At 41.3% G+C, this 15,049-nt stretch overlaps 1 non-coding gene and 1 pseudogene across 1 annotated transcript; one reads left to right on the top strand and one right to left on the bottom strand.

Moving 5' to 3' along the window:
• The window catches only part of LOC114623168, a 25,037-nt pseudogene that overhangs the window by 5,752 nt on the left and 4,236 nt on the right, over positions 1-15,049 (bottom strand).
• On the top strand, positions 8,541-8,644 carry LOC114623241. Its single transcript, XR_003711737.1, has one exon. It is a non-coding gene; the product is annotated as a small nucleolar RNA U13 (small nucleolar RNA).

Genomic DNA, 15,049 nt, shown 5'->3' with positions numbered 1-15,049 from the left:
GAAAGAAAGAAGGAAGGAAGGAAGGAAGGAAGGAAGGAAGGAAGGAAGGAAGGAAGGAAGGGAGGGAGGGAGGAAGGAAAGAAGGGAGGGAGGGAGGGAGGAAGAAAAGCTAGGTATGGTCACATACATGCTTGTATTTAACTGAGAAGGGAAGAGACAGGAAGATGGTTGGTATATACTAGCTGTCACCCTTACTGAAAATCAGAAACTCAGTTCAGTAAGAAACCCTACCTCTAAGGAACAAGGTGGGGAGTGATGAAAGAGGTCACTTGACCTCTGACCTCTTTACCCACATGTGCCTCCCCCCAACACACACACTTACTTCTGTCTTGTTCCCACATTCACTGCTTCACTTAAAGAGTAAGAACAAAGAATAAACTCTTGCTTCATGGTTTAGTGTTTCTAACTTTAATCATCTGCAACTCTGCTTGGCTGATGGCTATCTGTTGGCTGTGCTCAGCAGTATTCTACTCCACCATTTCAAGGGCTCCGTATCTTCCTAATTCCATGCTGACTTCTAGGACTTTTATTAACCGTATGCTCTGCTCCAACCTATTCAGGGTATGGAAGATTCTATCTTCTCCATCAAGTGCCATTCACTGTATGAAGCTACTCAAGCTGCATGGACTGGGCTTCATAGTAACAATTTTCTCAGAAATCTGAGTCCAGAAATAAAAGATCAAAATGTAGGTGGCTTTGGTTGTTTGCAATGCTCTTTTCCTGGCTCCTACCTATTTCCACGTGGCTTTCCTTTGTGCTTGTGAGGATCTGGATCACCATTAGTGTCCTTCTTCTCTTCTCTTAAAGGAGAAGACATATTTTATAGACATATAACCCTTTTCCCCCCATTTTGCAAGATCATCAAAGTCTTAACAGTTCTTGATGGATAATCCTGCTCATCGACTTGACACACTCGGGAAGAAGAAATCTCAACTGAGGGATTGCCTCTATGAGATTGACCTGTTCTAGACAGGTGGATATGGGCAGTAAGAAAACCTAGCTGAGCAAGCCAGAAGGAGCAAACCTGTAAGCAATGTTGCTCCATGATTTCTGCTTGAAGCTCCTGTACTCACTTCCTGCCTTGGCTTCCCTTGATGACAGGATGTAACCTGTGAGATGTAATAAGCTTTTCCCTCCCCAAGTTGCTTTTGGTCATGGTGTTTATCATAGCAGCAGAAAAGAAAAGTAGAACACAGTCTTCCTTTATGTCTATCTTGTTTTTCTGTTTTCTTTAATCCAGATGGCATGCAGCTGTGGTTCATACGCACAATGGTTCACACTCACTGTTTCTTAGCCAAATGCTTGTTTATCTCTTCCCTTCATGTCTCCTGACAATAAAGTTTCTGATTTGGGAAGAATGTAGTGTGATGGTTGTTGATTTTGGACACTAGTTTAACTGGATTAAGAGTCACATTGGAATTAGTAAGGCACACCTTTAAGTATATCTGTGATGGTTACAGTTCGCTCCCCCATCCCCATATAGGCAACATGGTGGTCTGGGGCCCTACCAGAGTAAGTGGGAAGAGAGGACGAATTCTACTGGTAAAGCCATTTTCTCTCTGCTTCCTGGCCACAGTGATTGGAGCTGAATTCTCTGAAATTGTGAGCAAAATTAATCCTCTTTCCTGTAAGTCATATGTGTGAGGTATTTTGTCACAGTGACAAAAAGCTTAGCTAATCTAGGAATAGGTGAAGAATTTCCCCAATCTTCCAACCCTGGTTCCTTAACAATTTATTCATAATATATCTTCTCCTCTGACATTTTGTACCAGTTATCAGGAGAAACAAAGCCACACTTTCAACCTTTTGCTAAGTGCCCTAGTTCATGATCAAATATTTGCCTCCCACAGGGCATGAGAATGATAGCTGGGTGTGGTATTTGTGCCTGAGATTGTGTCACTAAGGAGGCTGAGGCAAGAAGGCTAACTCAGGTTCCATGACAGCTAGAATTATATAGTTAGAACCCATCTCAAAAAACCCGAACATACAAAAAAGACTCAAGAATATAATTCAGCCAAGTAAGTTCCTTATCACTTTATTCTCAATTTTTTAACAGTGTACTGTTTATTTCTGAGACCTTACCAGGATTACCTTAACACTCATACTTCTACCATAAATTTCTTCAAGATATTCTAGACAAGACAACAGGTCTCAACTGTGGGTCATGACTCCTTTGGTGGGTCAAACAATTCTTTCACAGGAATCATGTATCAGATATTTACATTTTGATTCACAACGGTAGCAAAACGACATTTATGAAGTAGCGGTGTAATAATTTTATAGATGGAAGCTTATACAACACGAGGACTATATTAAGGGGTCGCAGCATTAGGAAGATTGAGAACCACTGCTCTATGACTTTGTTAACAAGGAACTCAAAACTTTACTAGCTTCTGCTTATGATCCAGATCCCAAGACACTTTTATACCTCAAGGTATTTGTTATACCAGTATTCCACTTTTTGGTACCAAAATCTGCAATTATTCAGGATTCTTTAGAAAAACAGAACAAATAAAGTATGTATGTGTAAGAATCAGAGAGAGAGAGGGAGACAGATTATAAAAAAAATCATAAATAGTATGTGTTTGGTTGATTTATTGATTGAAGGGGATTGGTTCATGAGATTATGTAGTCTGGGCAAGTGTTTTATGAGCATTCCCGAGACGTGAACAAGTGTCTACCTACCCAAGACAGTGAACTGACAACAGACCAAATAATTATGCCACCACAGTCTAATTTGGTGAACCCACTAGATTATTGGGGTTACTTACAGGAGTATGCTTTCTATAGAAGCAGGAATATCTCAAAGTCAGCTGTATCACTGAAAGCCCACTCCTGCATGGATGATGGTTCATGAAAGTTGAACTCTAAAGATGTCTTTACTGCTTTATATAACCTTGGGGAGGGAAGGGCCTTGTGCATTTGGTCAGTTTCAGGTATTTCCTGAGACTCTTTGGTTGTTTACTTCCTGAATCTTAAGGAATAAGCCTTTAAAATGTCCCAAGTTTGAGCAAGCCTTCTTTAGATCATCCTAGATCCTTACAAGGAAATTGCTACAGAATAGTAAGTCCAAAATCTGCAGTACAAGTTCAAAGGGCATCTGCCAGCTATTTCTTCTCTTTATAAAGAAATCTATTTTTCTTTCTGTTTCAAATCTTCAGCTGATCCAAAGACACTAGGCCAGTTGTAAACAGCAGTCTCCTATACTCAGCCAACATTCTAAATGTTAATCTCATCCCAAACACCTCATAGAAGCCTTCAGAATATTTGACCCTCTCTCTGGGCTAAACTGACACATAAAACTCATGTTTATGTCTACCTCACCTCTCTTTCAGGTCTCTATCTTTCTTATCATCATTATCACTTCTGTTTTCCCATTAACCCAAAAGAGAAGCAGAAAGCAAGCTTAGGGGATGGGCAGCATTGCCCCCACATAAGGAATCTGGACAGCAAAGATGGATGGCAGGACAGATAGTTACAAAGTAAACATGCAGCTCTCCCCTCCTTTCACTAGCACGTTTCTCTTCCCAGGGATGAAGGTGCAGATTAAAGCAGGGCCACATCTGCTATTATGATCTTATTGGCAGGAACAAACAAATGCCTAAACAGTAGACATTCACTTAGGCTTTTGTGAGTAAACTAGACAGTGGAGACATCACAGAGTCAAAGTATGTTTTAGGCAAATGAAACAAACACCACCAACAACACATCAATGGCTAATACTCTTCTTCAAATCCTGAAAAGCCTGGGGTATTCCATAAATCCCAAAGGCCTGGTTGGTTGGGTATTTGAGTGGTCGTTCCACAAGCCTGAGCTATTCTCTCTCAGACTTTACTTTCTTCATCAGTAGTCTCCATTGATTGAATTAAGTGTTGTGTACCAAACCAGGCACCTGCAATCCCAGCACTTGACAGGTAGAGGCAGGAGGATCAAGAGTTTAAGGTCATCTTCAGCTGCATAGGGAATTGAAGACCTTTCTGGATTCCATGAAACTGGGTCTCAAAAGACAATCAGTGAGTGAAGGGGACAGGTGAGGAGAGGGAGAGAAGAAATTATGGGGCTGGGGCATCTAATCCAGCTGGCAGAGTACTTTCCTATTATACCCTCAGCCCTGGGTTCAATCCCCAGAAGCAGCTCACAGCATGTCCGTCCTGAAAACCCCAGCATCCATATGGCTCTTTAATTATTAAAAGCAGTATGAAAACTCTGTGATCATTTAAAATTAGCTATTTTGATAAAGACTTTTCACTATTAGGAGAATGTTAATTTTTTAATTTATTTGTGTGCTTGAGCAAACATGTGTGTAAGTACATATGAAGGTTGGAGAACAACTTTCTTTTACCATATGGGTTCTAAGGAGTGAGTTTTGGTCATTGGATTTGGTGGAAAGAACCCTTAGCCAGCAAGCCATCTCCTCATACCCTAATTTTGATTTTCTTCTTGGAGTCTAAGTAACTCTGGGTTTTCTTTGCACATAAATGGCTCTTTTAAATGACTTTAAAAGCCTTCCTTCATTCTATTCTTAGAATTTTAAAAACCCGTAGCCACCTCTCCTTCCAATGACAACAAACATGAACACGAGAAGAATTTAACCCAGAAAATATGACCATGCCAATTTCTAGTATTAAATGCAAAATTAAGTAGGCAAGAGAGGCCCCATTTCAAAAACAATATTATGAAAAATTATTCCACAGTAAAGTAAGGATCATATAAGATATTTTTTACATCAGCAGAAAGGTAAAATGAAGAATGTTAGGAAAGAAACAACACAAAACAAAAACCCAAAAGTAAGAAGTTGAAGCAGGATAAAAAAGACTTTATTCAGGACAGTCCTGATAGGCACAGAGACTGCTGAAAAGGGGTCTCAGAGTGGGGGAGAGAGTTGGCTCAGTTCTAAATACAGCAGAAGCTAGAAATGGGAACACATAGCCAGAAAGCAAGGTGCATGTCAGTGTATAGAAAAATACCTAAGATCGGGTAAAGGAGACTGTGGATGAACTTACCTTATAGAATTCTTGCTGAAGACAGACAAGGGAGCATAGCCACTGCTTAGGAGTGGTGGAGGTTGAGAACACTTGGCAGGTACCATGGATAAGTCAGATCCAGAATGGGGAGTTTTTGCTAAACTGACTTAACAGAGTTTATTTATTTATTTATTTATTTATTTATTGTCTATGGTGGATATTACAAGCCAATACACAGAGGGGCCAACAGAAGATTCAGAATCCTGATTAACACTTGGCTAAGCAAAGAGTCTTTGTTGGGTCACAGGAAAGTTAATTCCAGAAGCATGCTGGGAAGTGTTATTTACTTACTAAAGGATAGTTATACAGAATAGAAACCATGTCAAAGGAATTCACTTGACTGAAACACATTATAGCACTTTCCAATCTGGCTCCAATCACCAACTTTTAAGAACTGGGTAATCAAATGAGCCAACAAAATCTCTCTTCATCTTACTGAGCCTCACAATCAAAGACCAAAGTACATGGAAGGTTGGAGCCTCTACTACTCTAAAGTCAACAACCCTCCAGAACCTAAGACAAGGCTATGAGGGTCTGGCATAGGGTCAAACTGCAGCCTACAGTCCAACAAGTAAGGGCATTAAAACATTCATTTCATTATCCATTCTTTGTTTAACAAGAGGTGGGGGATAGAATAGTTACCCATGTTATTATCTAAGGGTTGTCTAAATTTCCAGTATTTCAAATATATACCTACTGTGTGTGCCATAGTGCATTTGTATTGTCCAGAGGACATCTTTCCAGGTACAGTCAGGTCTTTCCTTCCACCATTTGGATTCTGAGGATCAAATACAAGTTGTCAGACTTGGCCACAACAGGTTTTATCCACTGAGCCATCCTTGACAGGTCCTGTACTAAATCATCTGCCCCAATTATTCTTTTCTAAAGCTATATCTGGGTTTGACATACTGCCAAAGGTACTGGGCAAGAAATACTGCTTGGGCAGCACAGCAGCACAAGGTGTGTGTGTGTGTGTGTGTGTGTGTGTGTGTGTGTGTGTGTGTGTGTGTGTGTATGTTACTGTCACTTTAATTGGTTTTTGCAAATATTGACAATTGCATCTGACACAGCAGAGCAAGACCAGGACATATGAGCCAAGTCCAACACTTGGAAACTAACATTTCCTGTCATAAAACTTTCAGTTTGGGTTTGGAGTGATGTTTGAAACGTTTCCATTCTTTCTGTGCAATTCTTACCTTCCTTTTCCTTTTGCCTATAATCCCTCCAGTTGCTTGAAAATGTCTTCTTTTTTGAAGCTTAGTCTTGTAGTTACCTCAAAGTACAAGAAAACACATTCCTTAGATATCACAAAGGGGGGAAAAAAGCCATACTTCCAGCTTTGAGAACAATCAAAGCGACACAGCTGTCTTCCCTTCTTTGAAAGAGCTGTGTTGCCTACTCTAGGAGCCAGAGTAAAACAAACACTTCAATTGTTATTCAGCAAGAAGTGTGATGACACACAATACCCACTGATTGTTTCCTGAGGGCCCCTGTGGTAATATTTCCTGGCTACCTAGATCTGCCATTCCACTGGCACTGTGAGCCAACTACTCAGGAAATCACAGAACTCAGCATTGAAAGGCTAGAAGAGATCACTCAGTCTAGTTTGTGCCACCGAATCCCCAGAGTTTTCCTTAACACATTTCTGAAGGGCTTATATACCAGATTTCTGCTCTGTGGTAGGAGCTCATGCCTCTCAAGCCCATCTGAATCAATTGCTGGGCAGCCTCAACAGGAGTTTATTTCCTGTATTAACCAAAATACTCTTTCTATAACTTTTTATGTGTTGATCTTCTTTTATGTCTTTGAGCTATACAGATATACTATTCCAGAAATTACCATGCCATTAAATCAGCTTACATTCCAATCTGAGCCTCTTCTAGGCAGTGCTGATAGCAATACTCCATGTGAGTGATTATTGGAGTCCCAGCCACTTCCCTGTAGCCTCATGTGAATAAGTCCCAGAAGCCCACACAGAGCTACATATTCAGAGTGTTCCTGAATCCTTTGTTAATCAGTCCCGTGCTTGTTTCACTGAATTTTCAGAGCTTTCTGCCCTTTTAGATCACACTGGGGATACTGTGAGAGAGTGAGCTGCTGATGCGACAGTCAAGGAGCCCTGAGGTCACTCCCTGGGAACTACTTTCCCTCTATCCTAAAATGTAGCACTCTTCAGTCCAAATGTCCCAGTGGGTAAAGTAAATGCTACCAAGCCTGAAAACCTGAGTTTAGTCCCTTGGTTTGACAGGGAGGTAGGAGAGACCAGACTTTGGGACACACACACACACACACAGTAAAAAACATGAAAGTAGCAATTTTCTATCTAGCCCACTACTGGAAATCATTTCTCCCATTACTTTGAATCCTTTTTAAAAGGCAGAAGAAGCCTTTGTCACCACAGTCTCCACATCCAACCCCAGCAATTGAGTCCAGTGTCTGATACTCATTGCCTGAATGAGCTTGGGTGGAAGGGAAGACAACGAAGGGGACTGCAGGAAGACCAATAGAGCAGTAGTAGTAACCACCACACCTAGTTTGCTGCTTTGCATCTGAAATGCCCCTCACAGGTCAAGGTGTTTGCATCTCTGCACCCCTGCTTTTGTCAGTCTCTGAGGCTTGGCTGGCAAAGGTGAGTCATTGGTAGTGAGCCCTTAAGAGTTATACTTTGTCTTCATTTGTCATGGTTCTCTAGAGGAACAGAATTTACAGGGTGAATATAATAATGAATATATACATATATGTGTATATATGTGTACACGCATATGAGATTTCTTATAATGCTTATAGGATGTGGCTCAGCTAATCCAACAATGGCTGTCTATTAAGGAAAGGTCAGTAGTTGTTCAGTCCACATGGCTGGATGTCTTAGCGGGTCTTCAGTATATATTGGATTCCCAAAGATGTAAGCTCCAATGCCAGTGAAGGAATTGGACTTATAGTGAGACCAAGAGCAAGCAGGCAAAGGGAGGGAGAGAAGGAGAAGAAAAGGGAGAGACAGGAACAGGGACAGGGACAGGGACAGGAACGGAGAGCTTCTTTCTTCCATGTTCTTTACATAGGCTGACAGCTGAAGGAATAAGAGTCCAGAATAAACGTATATCTTCCCAACTAGAAAGATCTAGATGAGAAGTGGACTTTCCTACTTCAAATAATTAGGGGCAAAGTCCTGCACAGGTGTGCCCAGTCATTTGGGCTTTAGTTAATTCCAGCTGTAGTTAAGGTAACAGCCAAGAATAGCCATCACTGTTCATCTCCGCTTCTTAGCTGGTACCATTGAGAAGACACCAGTGCAAGTTTCCGCTGCCATTGACTGGCCTATTCCAGACACCATACCCTGATGGACAGAGCTTTTGCAATTATGAACCCAAAGGAATCTCTCTTCTTTTGCTTCTGTCAGGTATTTGGCCACAGTGGTGAGAAGAGTAATACTTGTAGGGTTTTTTAATTTCTTCCTCTTTTTTTTCTTTTGGAATCATACAGTAAGAGTTTTGGATTCTTTAAAAACCCAGTCATGTGATCCTTTCTGGCTCATAAAGCGTGATGATTGGGTGTTCACACCATTGCATGATATGTGCCACCTACAAACCTTGTTAAAACATGGGCACATTACCCATCTGATGTGAAAAAAAATCCCAGTCATGTTATGTATACATATTTTGTTTTAATCCCAAGTGTGGGACATGGGACTTCTTTAGATTGTCTATAGTAGCAGACTATTTGCCTCATGCATGTTCTGTCAGGGGTACGATTATTCCAGTTGAGGAAAGTTTAATTTGGGGGACTCTAGAGAGGGTTTAAATAGACCAGAACCCCAAGAGAGAAGCCATGGCTGTCTTTTCCTTCATCAGGTCTGAAGACCACCCTTCTGACTCAGGAGCAGTGTTACTTGAAACAGAACTGGTATCCACCAAGTCCCAGAATGCTCTGGTACCTAGTTTTTGTGTTCTGCGGCAGCATTTGTGAGTTCCTTCCTTTATCTTTTCATGAGCATCGTCACCTACTCAAAAGATGTATGTATTCTCCAGGGAAGAATTTTCTTCTATCATCCATCTGGCTTTCACTAGAAAAAATACTCCCGGGACAGAATTCTCTCACACCTGTTTTCCTTATCAGTCTGAGAGTCAACTGACTTTGTAAGGTCAGGGTTGGGTGTTACCTCCACTGCTCCGTGGGTATCTGAAGAAAGATCTAGAGGGGGTCTTTCATTTCTTTGACTTAGATGTCAGTTTACAGTTTTGGCTGCCTGCTGTGCCTCCTGCTGGTTCCTGCTCTTGCTGCTGCTGTTGCTGGTTTATCAAGTGGTGGAGAGAAAAGAGATAACAAGAAGTTGGAAATATCCTGAATAGGAATCCTTGGGATTGCCCCCAAAGGAACTCCTGCTAATCATCAGGAAGTAGTCTAAAAAGAACTCAATTCCCCTTTTCTCCTCTAACCTTCTTTCTCTGTTACCTAATGTTGTTGGGGAGTTGGGAGGGATTGGGGTGAAGAAGGGTGGTAAATATAAGAATCCAAGTAAAGTAAAATAGAAAACAGAATCATTCTCTTAATTTTAAATATTTCAGAATACTATTCTTATCTGAAATCATTTCTAAAATTCAGAAATTATTTTCATTTTTGTTTTATTAGAAAAACATGTTTTTCTATTAAATTCCTTCAATTATTCCTTATAAAACATAGTTTCTAGGGTTTTTCCTTTACTCTCATTTCAACCTGCTACTGTTTGTCCAAAGTCTCTCTTAAAATATTGTACTAAAATAAAAAGTCAGATATAATCAGATCTAGACAGAGACAGATTGGAAGACTGGAGGTATGGTATAGTCATCGTTCTATGAAATACGCAAGTTGAAGATGGCATCTATTTTCTCCTCAGACATTATAGAGTTACTACCCAATTAATTTTTATCTAATCTAGAACTTAGTGTCCCTCAATAACATTCCTCTGAGGCTTCCTCCTGTTACCAGAGGACGAATTTCCACTCCTATCACATAGGTAAGGAAAAAAAATATCGACTGCTCAGTCATTTCACTCCATCAGCCATCTTTGTAGTTCAAAGGGTTTCAGCCTTTGGAGAGGTGATCAACAAACCAAGCACAGTGGTCAGATGCTGAGCCTGTCAGAGTTACAGATCTGACTATCAAGGCAGTATCCATCCCCAGGGACTTGTCTTTGTGTTCATTGGGTTAGAAGGAACCCATTTAAATCATCTTTTACATCTGTGTGTAAGGTGGCTGCATGTGACAGAACTCTTCCAGTTCACAGTAATTGGGAGGAGAGGCTAATGGAATTAGTGAAAAGTCAAGCAGATTTAGTTTCAAAATTATGCTAAACCAGATTTGCTAAGTAGAAGAATATACTTGAAAGCAGACTCTAAGAAACTACCTTAATTGTTGTACAAATTATTTGTGTATTATATCAGAGATCTTTGACCTCAGATTGATCTTCAGGAGCATTTCTTGCCTAGAAAGTCTTTTTATTAGCACAAAAGCACACCTCAACTTGAGCCCAGTGTGATTATTACAAACTACAAACTATCAGGTTTCAAGTTAATGAAGTTTCTCATGCCATTAGGATTATAGGGTCTCAGAGACAGAAGGCATGTTAGTGGGTATTGAATTCAACTTTCTATCCACTTCTAGAAGTCTGTGGTTGAATATTTTCTGAGCTAGGATAGGAAGGCACAACATAGTACATTTAATATTTACTCCAGAAAAATAAAAAAATGTCTGTCAATGGAAAAAAATTCAGATTATAGACTTTATGAACTCTGTACTCTAAAAAAGACACATGATTTAAAGATGAATGAAAATGACTGTTTCTTTTGGTATGACAGTTCAAGACAAGTGCTGGCTGAGTATTTGAATCCATGGGCTCCTTCATGTATGGAAAAAGTAAGCTGTAGTACTGTCATGCTCCTTACCCTCCAGGGACCTACATCAATGATTCACATCATCTATAACAGAGTCCACACTAACTCCAGCTCACGAAATGGGGATTTTTCACCAGAAAGAATGAAGGAATGAGCATGTCACATGCAAAAAAAAAAAAAAAAAGCTGTTATCAGAAGGAAATTAAACAAAAACAGTAGCACAGAGTTCTCTAGAAGGTTACCATATTTTTGTATGAGGCAGCATTTTAACTGATGTTGTGCTTAGGGAGGGTCCAGGTACATTGGGCTTATGTATTTATAAAAATATAAAGAGAGAAGAACATTTTCAATAGGGGTGTAGGCAGGTATCGGGGAAGGGGATGTCTCAGTGAGCCAATGCCAAGGCATCCCTTACCCCTGAGGAACCAGCCACAGGACAGAATAGCATAGAATAGAGTTTATTTAGGGCATGGAGAGAGGAGTTAAGTGGGTAGTAGAGGCAGAGAAAGGCAGAGGGGAGGCATGAATACATGGAAAGATAGGAAAGGAAATGGGGAAGGGAGGAGGAAAGGGAGGAGCCCAAGAGGGCAAGAGAGGAGCAAGAGAACAAGAGAGCAAGAGGAAGAGGAGGGGGCAAACAGCCCCTTTTATAGTGGGTCCCGTACCTGGCTATTGCCAGGTAACTGTAGGATAGAGCATACCTGACTGTTGCCAGGTAACTGTGGGGGTGGAGTTTAGACAGAATGCTGACACAGGTGAATGCACTAGCATGCTTGTCCATCAGTGGGCCCTCCCTAGCAAAAGGAAGCCATTATTAAACATTACAGGGGCCAGGAGGAAAGGAGAAAGGAACATGGAAAAAGTCATCAGGGAATGGACTCTGGGAGAGAAATGCAAAGTGCAATGCAACCAGCTCTGAATGAATGCTTTTGTTTTTTTTTATTTTGGGTAGCATCTATTTCACATAATCGAGTGTTAGTTGTTCACTAGCAGCTGCTTCTCTGAAGCAAATGCATATATTCATACACACAGACACCCACATAGGCACATACATCCCAGCCACCATGTGTTATAAATATTTGGTTGTTCAGTTTGTATCTATGTAAACATTATACGATAGATGATGATTTCTTGGATATTTTTTTCTTCTGGAAGAGAAATTTCATTTCTATCTGTTGATTGCTTGTCTGTGAGCCTAAATTCCTAAATTCTACCAGGAATATCAGTTTCCTCTTATTCTGTACAGACACTTTAGGGGGTCTGCCTAGTCCATCTCCTTGGTATTGGTCTCTTGAACCTCTGTCTTCCGGTTTCATCTGAACTAGATTTTCTAGGTGTTGTGTTTTTTTAAAAAATAAAGAGAAATTGAGGATATGTTTGGTGGAGGCACAGTGTGGTGTGGGGGAAGGGAGTGCCTCTGTGGGCCATGCTGAGGCAACCCTTCTCCCTGAAAGACCATCAACATGATGGTATAGAATAGAATAGAATAGAGTTTATTTAGGGCATGGGGAAGTGAATTGAGGGAGTAGTAGAGACAGAGAAAGACAGAGAGAGGGAGTAGAGGAATAGAGGAGTGGAGGCCAGCCATGGAGAAGGGGGAGGGGAATGTAGAAAGAGAGGGTAAGGAGCAGGCTAGAGAGCAAAAGAGAGAGGAGGGGGCAAGCAGCCTCTTTTATAGTGAGTCAGGCATACCTGGCTGTTGCCAGGTAACTGTGGGGAGGAACCTAGACTAAATGCCAACACTAGGCCCATCCTAACAATCCAAGGCATTGTTCTCTCCTCTTCCCCATGTTAGGCTGACATATTCTTTGCTGAGCCTACTCTCCTTTCCCCACTTATTCACTAAGAATATGTTCTTGGCAAACTTTCCAATGAAATGTTACATAGGAGGTAAACACTTGTTAGGTAGTTTGGCTAAGTAATAAATTTTGGATGGTATGGGGTATGGTGATCTTGTAATCCTTGTACTTAGGGAGATGAGGCAGGAGGATTCTGAGTTCAAGCTAGCTTAAGCTGCATAGTAAGGTTCGGCCTCATAAAAACCTAAAATGGAGAAGAAAGAAGAGGAAGAGGAGGAGGAGGAAAAGGAGGAGGAGGAAGAGGAGGAGGAGGAAGAAGAGGAGTAGCAGACTATATATATGGAAAGTCTCAGAGAATCATGAAAGAAGAGGGGGGTATGTAACCTATTTGAGGGTCTCAGAAACTTCTTGGAGCAGGAAAATAGCAAGCAACAGGATGTGAGGTCAGGGAGAAAGCAGGGTCAAGAGAACTTGGCCTTTCATTCTTCCACAGGAATGAATGAGCACCACTGTCTTCTGTCCTTGGGAGACTCCAATGGGCCAATGTGGCAAGTAGAGAAACTCATAGCTAAGACTTGGCCCTACTTCAGAGTCTTCTGGGCATGCCCACCACCAGAAGGCAAGAAGGGGAAGACACAGCCTGGAAAGGGAGGAAATTCTGTGAGAAAGAAGGCACATGGATATGGATCACTAACCACAACAGTAAGTGTTCTGTCTCTCCTTCTGGATTGAAATATTCCCTTTAGGGGGCATCAAGGAGGACCACAAGACTCAAGAGACTCAAAAGAAACAAGATGCATGAGGTCCCTTCCCAGGGTTATAGGAGCAGTGAAACGGTGGGGCAAGACTCTTGGCATTGTAGCTGCCTGCAAGCTGCACGGGGTACTGCAATGATGTAACCTGGCCAAGCTGGACATGTGTGGAGTTGTTGCTATGGGCTGTCCTTTCTCTCATTACTGAGAGTGAACACGAGTCTCTCTGGGAAGTTATACACCAAACGTGCATTCAGCCCAATCTGGTTACTGCCACTTCTTGTCTGGGAAAGTACCCACATCTCAGAGGCTCAGCCTGGGAGAGTGGACACACTGGCTTGGTGTCACTTTTCCTTGTCAGTGTGTCTACAGTAGATGTGAGCTGGTATTTCACAATGTTCCTTCCCAGAACGTCCAATAAGCCCTCTCTCCCATGGTGGTGAATTTCTTTTTCAGTCTCTTTCAAGGAAATGGCCACTCCACACTCCCCTGCCACAGCCACAGCCATTGCCTCACAAGAGCTTCCTCTCCCCTGCAGCCTCAGCCTCTGCCACTGTCAGCACAGCCTGGCAGCACTTACCTTCTCTTCAGAAACACTTTTGTTCTTTATAGTACCCACAGTGCTGTCCCCGATGGCATCTGGAAACTAGAGGTCATTCTGAGTTTGGACCTTGAGCCCTTTGTTCTGTGGCCCATGCCCTTTAACCTTGACTTAGCTTTTGACTTCTCCTTATCTATTAACCAGGCCTCTGTTTTACACCAGTGAGTTCCAGTTCCCATTGCCACAAAGTGAATATTTGCTGCAAAAATATTTGGCATCCTGGCTCCAGTGTCTTTCATCTATCCTGCCCTTAATCGACAGATTCTTGGAGCTCGTGTTTTCATCTATAATGTTTTTTTTTTAATTTTTAGAAAAGAAATTAAGTTCTTATTACTGAAATTCTCTGTAAAAGTTAACATGATTGAATGTCTACTCAAAAAAAAAAAAAGAAAAAAAACTGTTGGCTAAGAGGTTTATATGGACAAGTCACTCCTCTGTTATTAGGCAGAATTAGTATTATGAATACCAAAAATGCCAAAATGCAGTGACACTCAAGGCTCTTCTATAAACTGACATGGTAAAAGTATACGAACCCTAGGCATATCTTCCTGTAAATGTACACATCTCTCTTTACATCTGCACATCTAAGGAAGGAATCAGTGCTGTGTAAGCAGTTGTTACACCATTTTTAGAGAATAAGAACAAAGAAAAGCATTGGTACATGTTCAGTACAGGTGCAGTTATTTTTTTGGTTAATATTTTTGATATAAAACCAGTGGAATGAGGAACACAGTGATACAGAAGGCCAACTACATTTGATGTCTACGTTTTCATTTTCTTAGAGCTCTTTTGAGGAATGCGTCCATGTTTTCTCTGATATTGTCATTGCATACATCTTTTCTTCCTCATTGGGCTAAATTAGCGAATCCTAGGTGATCCGTTCATCTTCCTGTTTCCCAAGGTTCCATTCAGGTACCAGAGGATTTACCAAGTTGCAATACATCTAAGAGCTATCAGAGGACCTCACACTGGAGGTTCTGATTCTGCACATCTGAGACAAGGCCCA

This window comes from Grammomys surdaster, unplaced genomic scaffold (genome assembly GCF_004785775.1).
Source record: "Grammomys surdaster isolate TR1022 unplaced genomic scaffold, NIH_TR_1.0 194, whole genome shotgun sequence".
Lineage (NCBI taxonomy): Eukaryota > Metazoa > Chordata > Mammalia > Rodentia > Muridae > Grammomys > Grammomys surdaster.
The sequence above is the reverse complement of the archived record's forward strand: the minus strand, read 5'-3'. Positions and strand labels throughout refer to the sequence as shown.